Source organism: Rousettus aegyptiacus, unplaced genomic scaffold (assembly GCF_014176215.1).
Source record: "Rousettus aegyptiacus isolate mRouAeg1 unplaced genomic scaffold, mRouAeg1.p scaffold_m13_p_6, whole genome shotgun sequence".
Classification (NCBI taxonomy): Eukaryota; Metazoa; Chordata; class Mammalia; order Chiroptera; family Pteropodidae; genus Rousettus; species Rousettus aegyptiacus.
In genome coordinates, this window is record NW_023416309.1 from 111,951,383 (window position 1) to 111,964,625 (window position 13,243).

A 13,243-nucleotide genomic window follows, 5' to 3' on the forward strand; every position below is an offset into this window, starting at 1 on the left:
ACTGTTAGCAGCTGCCAACCCTGATCCCACGAGGACCCAGTGTCTCCTCAATGTTGAGCCAACCTCTACCTGCTCTGCGCCCAGCACAGCCTGGCTCCTGACCATCCTCGACCGCAGCTTCTCCCCAAGCCGGGCCTCTCCTCTGGAGTTTCCAGGCACCTGGCTCTTCCCTCCTCCCACCACCCCCCTCCGTGCCCCCTTCTGCTGGTACCTCCGCATCTGCCCTGCGCCCAGAGGCAAAATTCGTAAACCTCCCATACCTAGAGGCAGCAACTGGACCTGCCCAACTCCATCAGGCTTCGTGGGTGCAGGCAGCGCGGGGACAGGGGTGCAGAGGGCCGGCTGCCCCCTGCTGGTGCCTAGGCCACTCCATCCTTCTGCTCTCCTGGCCCCTTGGCCTGGGTCTGGCTGCCCAGGTGGGCTCTTCTCCCTCCAGTCACAGAAGACCTGATCTGGCCTCTCCCTTCCAGCTAGACAAACACAACTGTGGCAGGGTTTGGGGGGGGGGGGCGGGACACTAGGTCCGGATAGCCCCAGCCTGTCGTGGCATCTGCCCCATCAGGGAGCCCTGGCCTGCCCTGGAGCAGCAGAGTTTGAAGAATGCCTGGGGTCTAGGGGGAGGGAAGAGATCTGGGCCGGTGGAGACCAGAATCAGCAGGTGGTGTGGGTCTCAGGGGCCCACCAAGACCCCGGCCCTTCACAGAGCTCTGAGCCATGCCCCCTATACCTGTTCATCAGACTGGATGGTGCAGGGAGGTTAGGATATGGAAAGGGGCTCCTGATGGAGGGGACTGTAAGGAAAAAGGCCCCCCCCTCCTCCCCATCCCCCAGACCTTGCAGAGGCACAAGCTAGGGGGCCGGCCAGAGCTGGACGGAGGGTCGCAAATGCCAGAGCCATGTTGTGCATCTCCACCTCCCAGGTGCGCAGGACTCGAGCCCGCATGGGAACGTGCTGGTGCTCTGCAGGGGAGACGTAACAGGAAGAGGGTCATTCCGGGCCCTTCCCTGGATTCAAGAGCCGTGACATGCTCACTCGATCCTTGAGAGGACTCCAGAAGTGGCACCATTATCGTCATCTCCATTTTAAGGATGCGAGAACCGAGGCCGAGGGAGGCGTAGGTGGAGCAGCTGGGGTTTGATCCCAGTCACAGACTGACCTTAGACTCCAGCAAAGGCTGCAGACCCCTGAGCCGTGCTATCACGCCTGGAGCCCCGAGGAGTGCTGCAGGAGCCCCCAGGAGGGGACGGACTCATGCTGGTGGTTGATGTCAGGAATTTGTCCCATAGAAACGGCGCACTGCCCAGCGACGGAGGGGCGGGGGTGCCTCTCACGGCCTTGGCTGCAATGACAGGCACCTGTCTGGCCGGAGGGGAAAAGGTGTTAAATAGACCAGGGGTATAATTTGCGGTGATATCACACAGCTGTTAAAAGCAGGGAGGCCCTCTCTCTCTCCGTGCTGCCGTGGAATACGTCCAAGAGACAGTCAGTGAAAGAGCAAGGTGCGTGTTTCGTATAATTCCACTCACCTGTAATTAGGGAGCACACACATATCTGCCAGAAGGCCCGGAAGGGCGTTTGTGCAGGAACCCTGCGTGCTGGTGGGGAATTGGGGTGGAAAGGGCGGGGGCGGGGGACAGACTTTTCTTTTTAAATTAAATTTATTAGGCTGGCATCGGTTAATAAAATTAGATAGGTTCAAGTGCACAACTTAATACTATATCGTCTGTATATCGCACTGCGTTCCCCACCCGAAGTCATATCTCCCTCTGTCACCATGTAGCTGACCCCTTCTCCCCTTATCTATGCCCCTCAGACTCGCTTTTTGTGCAATTCCATGTATTACTTTCATAACTTACAGAAAAACAGGCTAAGCTTTTTTTAATGGGCCTAAAGGTGTAGGGAGGGAGAATCTCGACAGGTTCTGACAGGGGCCGAAGAAAGGCGTTTCGGGTGGAATGAAAGAACAAAGTGGCAAGGAAACCCTGGTTACGGCAGGGAGGCTTCTGGGAGGGTGATAGGTGACGAGCCTGGACGACGGGCAGGCGGGTGTGTGCTGGGGGCCGGTGGTATCAGGACGAGGTGTTGGTATTTTAGCCTTGAAGCAATAGGGAGTTTTCAAGCTGGGAAATTGCACCTAATATGTTTTGCTTGTTTGAAAAGTGCTCCCTCAGACGTGATTGCGCGTTTTAATCTCGAGAGCGAGCCTGCGAAGGAGGCAGGGCGAGCTGTGCAGATGAGGAAACAGCTGGACTAAAGGCCACACGGTGTTAAGACAGGAAGTCTCCGTCCTGTGTGAGCTCCGCTTTGCAGGAAGGCAGGAGAGGGGCCAACCCCAGACACTTCCCCGATCCATCGATCCCGAGACCCCTCGTGACACTCAGATCAAGAAGTTGAGACATCGTGACCCTCGGAAGAAAAGGGCAAAGGACTTTGAAGTCGAAAGTCAGCGAATTGCAAAAAGCTCTGATAGCAAAGCTTCGAAGGACGTCGCTGTGTTTGTCCAGGGGAGAAAACTATTAGGGGTGTCTTTGTTAGCCGATTAAAAATTTTTAGAACATGCGATGAAAATCCATCGAATGAAGGGATGCTGACGTTCTTGTACAGGTTCAGAGGGGTTTAGGGCTGCGCCCTAAAACACACGGCTGGTGGCGCACACTTTCCAGCCATCACCGGCCATACCCGGTTTGGGAAAAGGTGGGGAGGCCAGTGAAGAAGCTCCTGTAAGGGTCCCCGTGAGAGGGATGGGGAAGGGGGCCAGGAAGCAGAGAGGAAGGGCGGATGAGAAAGGCTGTCCGCTCTCCAGAATGCGGCCGACGCAAGCCCCAGCGCCCTCTCCGTTTACGCTCCACTTTTGCCTCCTCTCACCTCCCCTCCAGGAGGCAAAGTCAGGAAAGAGTCCGCTTGGGTGGGGTAAAGTTGATGTAGGGTTTCCGGAGAAGCTAACCAACCTCTCCGGGGTTTCCACAGCCTGTATTCATGATGCAGAGTCGCCACCTAGTGGCCATAAGGGGTACTGCACCACGGAACCCCACCCGGCATCAGGGAACCTCGGAGAACCCCGCAGAGAACTCTAGCCCCCACTACCTGCTTTCTCACCAGAAAACCTGGCAGTCCCGCCTGAAGGTTACTGGCATAAAGCCTCGAGCGCGTGCTTAAGAAGGCTCGTGAGTGTGAGCGAGATGCCAAAGCCTACGTAACTCTTCTCCCTGTCACCCTGCCTGCCTTTCATGCCAGAAGGGGTCCCCGGGGCTGGGAGCTCACGTGCTGCAAGATTCCAGGCACCCTGAGAACTGCCGGCCACCCAAGGGAAACGCGGGGCATCCGGTGTCCAGGGCCGATGTGGTCAGAGCCCCGGGGCCCAGGGGTACCTTTCAGCCGTCTCCTCCTGTGCCGTTCCCTCCCCTCCCCCACGGCGGCCTTGAAATCTCTGCCTCCATCCGTCCCAGCAGCCTGCTCCCCACTCATCTGCTTTTCTCAGCTCTTTATCAGCCTCGCTCTGAGTCAGCCTAGTCTCAGCCAAAGGCTTGGTCATTCTGACTGACTGTTGGGAAGACTCTGAATATTATTCCAGAGCCCGTGTCACCTTTCATTCCCCAGTGGTACTCATCCCGCAGACCTCAGGTCACCGCTTCGTCTCACCTCCCCCCGCCCTGGGACAGCTGTGTGTCCTGGGGGAGAGGGCACTGGCTTTGGTGGCAAATACTCAAGTATACCCTACGTGCCACTAATTAGCCCTGTGGCATGTGACATTAAGCAATTTACCTCATTTTGAGGTGCCAAGGACTCCCGAGGAAGATGCCCCACCCTAGAAGCCCCACCCAGAAGCCATAAATGAAAAGATCAACAGATTTGACGACACAAAAGCTGCAAACGCCTGTGCGTCCCGGACAAAGTTAAAAGCTAAGCAAATGGGAGTTAAAAGCTAAGCAACTTTCCAGCGGATGTAACTGATAGAGGATTAACACCCAGAAACTAAAAAAGAAGTCCTGCAAATCAATTTTCAAATCACAAAATAAACTAAGAGAAAACGGGATAAAGGCTAAGAAAAGATAATCGGCGGGAGAATAAGCGAGGTGGTCAGTGACTACAGAAGGTGCCCAACCTCACTAATAGTGAAATGCAGATTAAAACTATGACAACTCTGGTGCCCAGAGCTCAGTATCTAAATGGAAGCCACCACTGAAGGAACCAGGGCTCCCTGGAGAAACGGCTTCGGGTCTGGGGCCGTGGCAGTGCGTGGAGAGCCTGGGACATCTCGTTGGTGGCAAAAAGCAAGAATGCTTTCGAAGATCAGTCGGACCATGTCGAAAAGACACAGGAAACAGCTGGAAGGGACTCTCGATTAACTATCAGAGCATCGAAAAGAAAAATCATTATAGGTGATCAAAATACTCTGGAATCATGAAGAGTCATGTGTTCCCGAGAACCTCAAATAGGAGAAAGCCAGGGAAGCTCTGGGAACCCCCTCGAGTCATTATTAAACCAATATCTTACTTTGAAAACTGGTGAATAGACGGAACGACTCAAATATCTATTCTGCCTTTCCAGGAGGAACCATATTTCAAAGTAACCAAAAAGCTCTAATTTGGAGGAAGGAAATCTGTGCTTTACAGAAGAATGCCAGCTGTTTCAGTTATGTGTGGCTGCCTAATGAATTACCCCCAAACTTGGCTACTTACGACAACACAGTTGACTTATCATGTCACAGTTTCCGTGGGTCAGGAAACCAGGCGGGGCTTAGTGGGGTCTGTAATCGAGGTGTTGGCTGCCCCCGTGGGCATCTCAAGGCCCTGCTGAGGGAGGATTCACTTTCAAGTTCATTGGCAGAGTCATTTCCTTGCAGACTGTTGTCCAGAGGCAGGTGCCTGCTTCGTGGGCGCGGGACCTGGGCAGTAGCACGGAGCCCCATGCTCAGAAAGATGCTGTGCCGGATTCAGTGTTCTGCTGTCTGTTGAATACTTTTATCTTTGAACTTGCGTTTTGTAAGTGAAGTCGAACAGGACACCGGAGCGTGCAGGTGCAGAGGAGACAAGCCATCTAGTGTCTGCCAGCATCCCTTGGGGCCCTGTTCTCACAGAGCATTCTAGATGCCCTGAGAGTGCAGAGTTCTGGAGAACCCACGCTGTGTGGGAGTTCAGCGAGTTAGTCTGAGTTCATTCGGTGCAGTTTCACTGTTCTGGGAAGAATGGTACACAATCCATATGTACGAACAGGCTACGAAATACTAGCTGTGCGTGTTCGATGCTATAAGCTAAGTGCTCTTGTATTAGCATTTGAAAACTGGCAATATACAGGTGAGCAGTAAAATTCACGCTAATCATTTAACATTTTACTTTAACATTAATAAATGGCATTGAATGGCAAAGGAAAGAAAACACCGTGATAAGTCAAACGAGACCGAAGAAGAAAGAGAAAGGTTTATATTTCAGTGCCGTTAATGACATCTTTATCCTGCCTTCAGACTCAGGGCCCCCATCTTCATTTGCATTGGTCCCTGGAAATTGCGTGGCCGGTGCTGGCGGTGGCCTCCCCCGGCGCCTCACCACCGTGGGCCTCTCCTCAGAGCAGTTTGACACCCTGAGCTGGTACGACCTAAGAGCAAGTGAGAGCCCTAGAAAGGGCAAGTGATTGGAAACCTGTCTTTGTAACTTTACTTGTGAGTAGAAGGAAAGAGTGAGTTTTTCCTAAAACACACCCACACGCCGAAGTGCCAAGTAGCTCTAAAGAAGGTGGCGGGCCTCCGCCCACTGAGTTGGAAAGATCTCTGCGGTAGGCGGGATGTTTGCGTCCCTCCCGAAAGTCATAGATCGAAACCCAATTCCCAAGGCGATGGTATCTGGAGGCGGGGCCTTGGGGCGATTTGGTCGTGAGGGCGGAGCCCTGGAAACCAGAGGCCCCAGAAAGCCCCCTTGACCCTGCCACCCTGTGGGGACGAGAAGTCTGCATCCTGGAAGGAGGCCATCACCTGAACCCAGCCATGCAGGCATCCCGACCTTGGACGTCGGAACGCCAGAACTGCAAGCCATATAGACCTTTCAGCCGTCTGCAAGCCCCCCAGTCTTCGGAAGTTTGTAGAAGCAGCCAGAACAGACTGGGACAGTCTCTAGCACATATTAACACATATTCGGAGTGAAGAAGCGAACTGCAGAACAATTCCTAACGTCCGATTGCATGGACCTAAGATGTGTGCGCATGCGCACAAAACTGTGTAGCAAAAGGGCGTGGAAAGACGCACACCTGCGTGTTGGTGAGTCGCTCCTGGTGACAGAAGTGATAGTGGCAGCGAGTGAACAACGCGCTCGCTGATGCTACTGAGCACACGTTCAATGCCCTAACGCTCTCCGTAAATGCACCAATTCAGTTGATCGTCCGCACAGCCCCTTGTGTGGATGAGCCGCCCGGAGGCGCAGGCCATTCTAGGCAAGTGCTGAGGCCTCGGAGCTGGCAGTGGAGGCCGCGGGCTTGGGCACTGCCCCGCGCAGCCCCCGGAGACTGTCACGTTTTACTTTATATTCACAGGTATTTCTGGAATCTCTTACGATGAGAATTTATAGCTGTAATACTTACATAATTTTTTTTTTTTTTTAAGTACAGATAATAGAGAAAAACAGAAACCCTTGGTCTCTGTTCTTCCTCTTCCCAAGTCCTGGTCCTTGTCCTCCCTCCTGCCCCCTCCACTGTGGCCTGGTCCCCTGATCCCTGCTGCACTTTGGGGACTGGGGTGCCTGGTCACTAACCAGTTTTCAGCTCCCCGGAGCCCCTTGAAATAACTCCCAGGGGAGATTCTGGGGTCAGCAGCAGAAGAAACAACTCAAGAGCCAGTGGATGCCCAGTGGGCGCCTGGCCCCTCATTCTGGGCTGTGGTCACTGAGGTCTAGCAGAGGCGGTGAGAGGCTTGCCCACCATTGCACAGTAAGTCAGGGGGCATCTGGAGCCAGTCTGGGTCTCCCGATGCCCGTCCCAAGTCACGCTGCCCACAGGCCCACCCTCTGTCCCTGCGAGCTTTCTATCTCAGGGCCCCCCAAGGCCTGCCCTTGCTCCTGAACGGGAGGCCTCAGTCCTCTACTCCCGTGGGAATGGAGGCAGAGGCTGGTCCCACTGCTCCTCTCGAAGGGCGAACACCTGTCCTCCCTCACGTCAGCCCAGACCTCAGTTCAGGAAAAAAAAAAGCTGAGGACGTTAAGCCTGTGATCACCGGCTCCCTGGCGCTCTGAGGCCGTCCCACCCATCCCTCAGCCCCAGGCCCCTTCAGCTGCTTCTGTTCTAGGACCTTCTAGATCCCGGAGGGCCGTCTAGGACCTGAAGGCCATTGGAAGTTCTGAGCTGGGGCCGCCACGTTTGGAGAAGACGCAGACTGTGCGAGGTGACTGTCCCTCACAGGGCAGAAGGGACAAGCTCTCTGGGGTCTCTTTAATCAGGGCACTGATGACTCCGCCCTCATGACCGAAGCACCGCTCAAAGGCCCTGCCCCCAAATACCATCCCTTGGGTGAGTTAGGTGTCTACCTGTGAATTTCGGGAAGGGGCACAAGCTTTCGCTCTGAGCAGCAGGACCCTCCCCTGGAGCCAGCAGGGGGAGCGCGGCCTGCCCGCACCTCGATTTCAGACTTCCGGCCTCAAGAACAGGAGCGGGTCAGCGTCTGTGGTCTGAAACCCCCTCCCCCGCATCCCCTCGTGTGGTGATTTGTTATGACTCTATGGCGACACCTTCTCTAACTCTGGTTAGCATCCCTGCCTGACGTCCTGCCTCTGGTCCTTGCCCTGTTCTCGGGCGGCCAGCTGGCCTCTTCCCCCTCTGCTTGCCAGGGTGTGTGTGTGGGGGGGGGGGGGAGGGCGGCTTAGGGCTCGCAGCTCGGCCCCTCTGGGAGCCCTCCTCCCTCTGTCCACTTGCTTCTGGTCTTTCGTCCCCTCCCAGCTCGGTCAGCTTCCTCCCTTCTCTCCAGAGTCCATTCGGCGAACGTGGCCTGGCCAGGCGGCTACAGACACTCAGGAACAGAGTGCCAAGGAGAACGGAAGCTGTCCTCGTTTGAAATGTTGATTTTTTTTAAGTCATGGATTTTGTGGGCATGAATTTTGATTTTTAAAAAAGGTTGCATTAGAATATGATTTTCTTGCTTTTGGGGTTTTCGGTGTGCCCTTAAATTTTGCCCCTGAGGTGACTGCCTCCTTCACCTCGCCCTAGTCCCTGCTCTGCCTGGCGAGGTTCGCGGCCTCGTGGGGGGACGTGATCATGACGGTGGGAGACAATCCCCAAGTGCAGCCTCAGGGCGTGGCAGAGCCACAGGAACCGTAAACCGGGACAGGGGTTGATGAACAGGTGGTCAGGGAAGGCTTCTCTGAGGAGGTGACGTCTGAGAGGCACCTGAGTGAAGGGAGGGGAGCCACGAGACGATGCAGGGGAAGAGCATCCCTCCCGGGACGAAAACAGCAAATGCAGGAAGGTGAAGCTGCCTTGAGGAGCGAACCACACGGCGGCCAGGGGGCCCGGAGCGCAGGGGAGCAGAGGGAGACGCGCCCAGGGAGACAGGCCCCGTGCCAGCCCTGCTGGCCGGCGGGCCGGGTTAGGCCTCTGCGTCCCGTCTGAGTGTGAGCGTGGGAGGCCCGTCCCGTCTGAGTGTGAGCGTGGGAGGCCCGTCCCGTCTGAGTGTGAGCGTGGGAGGCCGCGGGAGGGCTTTCGCGGGGCGGGGAGGCCGCCGACACCATCTGATTCACTCACAAAAGCCTCCTCCTCCTCTGTGCGCGGAGTGGAGAACAGAGCACCGGGGGCGGGTGTGGAGCCCGCAGGCTGGCGGGAGGCTTGGCAGCTCCCGGGGGAGACGCGGCCTCCTCGCCTGGGTGCCAGGGTCGTCCCGCCCGGCGGGCCCGCCAGCAATGCCTGCGAAGGTGTCAGGCACACGGGTGGCGCCGCGGGGGACCCCGTGTGCCCCTGACATAAACCGGGGACTCGTGCAAACTCCAGGCGGAGGAACCTCGCTGAAACCCACCCGCACCGCATGAACCCAGCTTCGCGGAGCCGTGATCGTGCGCGCGCGCACCGATGTAATGTGTGCGCTAGTACCGCGACCGCCTCGGCTTGGGGGGTGGGGGGCGGGGGATCGCGGGGGGGGGGGGGATTGCAGGGGGTCCTCACCCCTTCCGCATTTTCCTTTTTTCCTCCAAATTCTCTGCAAGGATCGTATACTGCTTTCTTGAGTATACAAAACCCCTATGCTATTTTTAAAACTATACACGGAAGATGATAAGATTCCAAAAAATGTCTGGAAGATTGGGCGACGGTGATGGATGGCGGGCGACTTCTCTTCTAAATTTTCTGAAATGCAGTTAGATTTGTTTGTTTGTGCATCAGGAAAATTGTTGCTTTTAACCATCAACAATGTCCCGTGCTCTGTCTTTTGGACTTAGACAGGGTCAGGTTGGGCTGAATTCCCCGCCTGCCCTGGGAGGCCCCTCCCCCACCCGCCGCCCTCTCCCCAAAGGCCTTGGCCAGCCCAGCTGCAGGCGGGGAGGCGGCAGGATGGACAGATGGTTCCTCAGGCCCGCGTGACTTAGGGGCTCTGGGCCCTGAGTGTGTCTCCCCTTCCCTGTGGCCCACCCTGCGACCCACCTGTCCCTCAGGAACCAGCTGCTCCCCTGGGCCCTGAGGGAGAAACAGACAAAGATTCTCTAATTCCACTCGGCTCCCCTGATCTTTCCCACTGGGCCTGACTTTTTCGGACTTGTGTGTTTGCCTGTGTTGCCCAACTTTAGCGAGCACCCTGCTCGGCTGGTTTAGCCAGAAACTCCCACTGGTTCCTGTTCTCCACTGCCCGCCACCCCCCCCCCATGACGTCTGACCCGCCCGTGACCTGCCTTCGGCAAGAAGTCCCCTCACCCTGACCCTGAGTCTCCCCTGGGTGATCGTCCCTCCCTCTGCCCCCCGTCGGCTCCTCGCGGTAAATCCCCGTGGGCCCACGCTGCGTCCTCAGCCGGGTCCACTATTGCAACACTCCTCAGTAAAGTCGGTTTTTATGCTTTAGCTGCTGTCCGGCTCCAGCTGGTCTTCGAGAGGGGTCAGTCCGGGCAGACGCTGGCCGCCCTCACCTCACGTTCTCGGCGCGTCTCAGTGACCACGGGCCATCCCTCCGTGCCGCCCCTTTCCTTCTCCCTACCTCGTTCCTCCTCTTCTCACTTTCCCTCTCACCTCAGAGCCCTCAGCACCCCGCACCCGCGGCTCCTCGGGTAATAAATTACCTGGACTCGCCCTGCTCTTCGCGGAGAAGCCGGTCGCCCTCATCTTCCCTCTTCCCGTCCCCCACCCCTCAGGTCCCCAGGCCAGTCCTCTAAGGCCTCCCGGAAATGTTCCCCATGTTCCCCGGCAGCTTCCAGGTTTTTGTCCTACTGCCTGACCCCTGACCCTTGGCCGGCTCCTCCCTTTACCCCTGACCTCAGGGTCAAGTGCTCCAGGGACACGGCCTGGCCCCTCTCCTCTTCCCACACTCTCTGCCCGTGATCTCGTCTCGGACTTAAGTCCCAGCTCGGACAGCATGGTCCTGCGTCTCACGTGGACAAAGCGGAACTCTTGATACTCTGCCTGCCAAAACCGTCCTTTCCCCACAGAGAACGGCCGCTCCACTCGCCAAGTTAAGCAGACCCAAAACCTCGTCTCGGCCTCGACTGTCCTCTCTTTCACCCCCGACATCCAATCCGCCCCTGAATCGTGTGGGACCAACTTCAGAAATAAGTCCCGACTATCACCTCTCGCCACCTCTGCTGCTACCCCCAGGCTTAGCCTGTGTCCCCTCCCCCTGCCACACTGCCCCCTGCAGCCACCCCTCATGCTGCCACCGAGCCATGCTTGCACGGATGTTAGGCCCCCTCGCAAACCTCTCCTGGGGAGGTTATAGTGTGGACACCGTGGTGCTCAGGTGGGAGGCTCGCCCGGGAAGCGTCTGGCAAGGGGAGGCACAGGGCAGCCTTGGGGAAGGGGCATCACTCCCGCAGGTGCAGAGGCCGGGGGCTGGCGGGAACACAGCTGCTTCAGCGTGGGGGCGAGTGAGCAAAGTTCCAGAAGCTAGAGAAAGCCGAGTCTGTGAGGGAGAATGACAGCGGTTCAGATCTGCCAGGTAACAGGAGGGAAGCGTGTTGCTGTGCATTTTGGGTGGCTGAGAAGCTCAGACTTTGTGATTCTTGAAGGGGAACAGGGTGCCTTCCCCCACCCCTCCCCGGTAGACTGGGCCAGAGGCCATGTGACAGACAGACCCACGAAGGCAGGGAGGCTCTTTGGGGTCAGGCGTGAGCAAATGAAAAAAGAGCGGGATATGAGGGCGGCCGCTGGGACTTGGCGGCCGCTTGCTGTGTGTCTGGGGGGCGGGGGGGATGGGCCGCTGGGACTTGGCGGCCGCTTGCTGTGTGTCTGGGGGGCGGGGGGGATGGGCGTTCCATGCGTGTGAGAAAGAGCCTTAGACCAAGAAGCCAGAGCTGACGGGAAGTCGTCAGGGAAGTCATCCGGGAAGCTGGGCTGACTGCGCTGGCCGTGGCGGGGGTGCCCGGCCCTACCGCTGAGGGTCAGGAGATGACCCGGCCTGGAGGGGCGCCCTCCCAGCCCACCGTCCAGTTCCCAGGCTCCCAAGCAGCTGCGCCCGAGTCCCTTCCTCAGGTGGGGTCGAGCCGTGAGGTTTTTCCTGATTCCCAAAGTTCCCGCTCCCTTACTCCCAAGTATGTTCTTTCCCGGTTAAAGTCCCCCCCCACACACACACACACATACACACGCACTTTGGGGGCCTGAATGGGCCTCTGTTCCCTAGTGCCAAAGGGTCTCCAACCCTAAGGGACTGCCTAAGGCCAAACTCTAGTCCCAGGTGTGTTAAATTCTTTTACAAAAGGCATCCAGTGAGCCAGTGGAAAACTCGTTGCCCCAGGAAGGGGTGGAGGGGGGTTTCTTGAGGTCAAAAACGAGTGTTCTCTCAAACAGGATGCATTAGGAAGAGGCCAAGAATAGGGCCAGGCGAGGCAGGCACTTGCTTGGGGCACACAAGTTGAAAGGGGACAGCACTCGAGAGACATATTTCGATGCAATATTAAGTACTCAGAATAGTTTTTAAAATCTGTATCGATGCAAAAATATTCACGATAAACCCCCCCCAAAAAAATCAAAACGTTAAATAAAGACAGGCTGTTGTTTGTTTCAATGACCCCGCGTGGCTGTCATGCTCCCAACCGAGTGAGCTTATAAGGGTTAGCGGAGGTAAGCCAGCAGCCCGGTCAATGTGGGCTTTACACACAGGTTTGTTTGTTTGTTTTTTTTAAATACAGCATTTATTAAATTTTTCCGCTTGCTTCAAAAGACGGGGAGGATATTTTCACAATTATGCACGGGGGCGCACGTTCTTTTCTTGTGCTTCGGGCTGCGGGATCCGGTGTAGCGCTCTTCTCTGCTTTCAAGGAGGGAGGAAGGTGCCCCGCCCCCAAGGTCGAGTCGCCCGCAGCTCAGGCCGCGGACGGCAGGGGCCGCTGTGGGGCTGCGCGCCCAGGACCGCTCCGCGCGGAAGGCGCCGCAGCCGCATTCCCGACGCCCCAGCTCACGGCCCCAGCACGCCAGGGGGAGCTGACCCAGTTGCTCAGCTCTTCGATGACAAGGTTATCCCCGAGTTGTACAGCCAGCATCACCACGAGACCTGGTGTATGTCCTCCCCTGGCCCAGCAAGAGCGTGCCTGGCCCTGTCTGGGGAGAAGGGCTAATTATCAATCTCTTCTTTCTCCGGGGTGGGAGTGGGGCGTGGGGTGGGGGGCTCTCTCAAGGGCCACATCCCAGAGTGATTCCAGTTTGGGCCGCTTGAGAGGCCCCTTCGCCACTCTCAAGCCAACTGGAGTGAAGCTGGGGAGGGGATCTTTCGTGGCCCCAGAGATTGTGCCCAGCCCCCACCTCTGACCTCTGATGCCCCTTGACGGCTCACAGTCCCTGGGGGCGCAGGGCCACCACCGTGCCTGGCTCAGCCTCCGCTCACCAGGGGCCACGGCCCCGGCACCCAGCAGGCCTCCTGGGCTCCTCCCATGTCCCTTTCCTTTGTCCTCTGCCTCCTGAGGTCGCTCCCATCCATCCCTGCCTTCTCTCTCAAGACTCACTGCTCTCCGCCCGCCCGGTCCACCCTCTCTTCTCGCTCCTTCCGCCACTTCCTGCTTCCGATGGATGGCGGATGGCCGGACAGTCTCTCTCCCGAGCACTTGCCCGTGCCCCGCCCCGCGCGCGGAGCCTGACGCGCGTCCT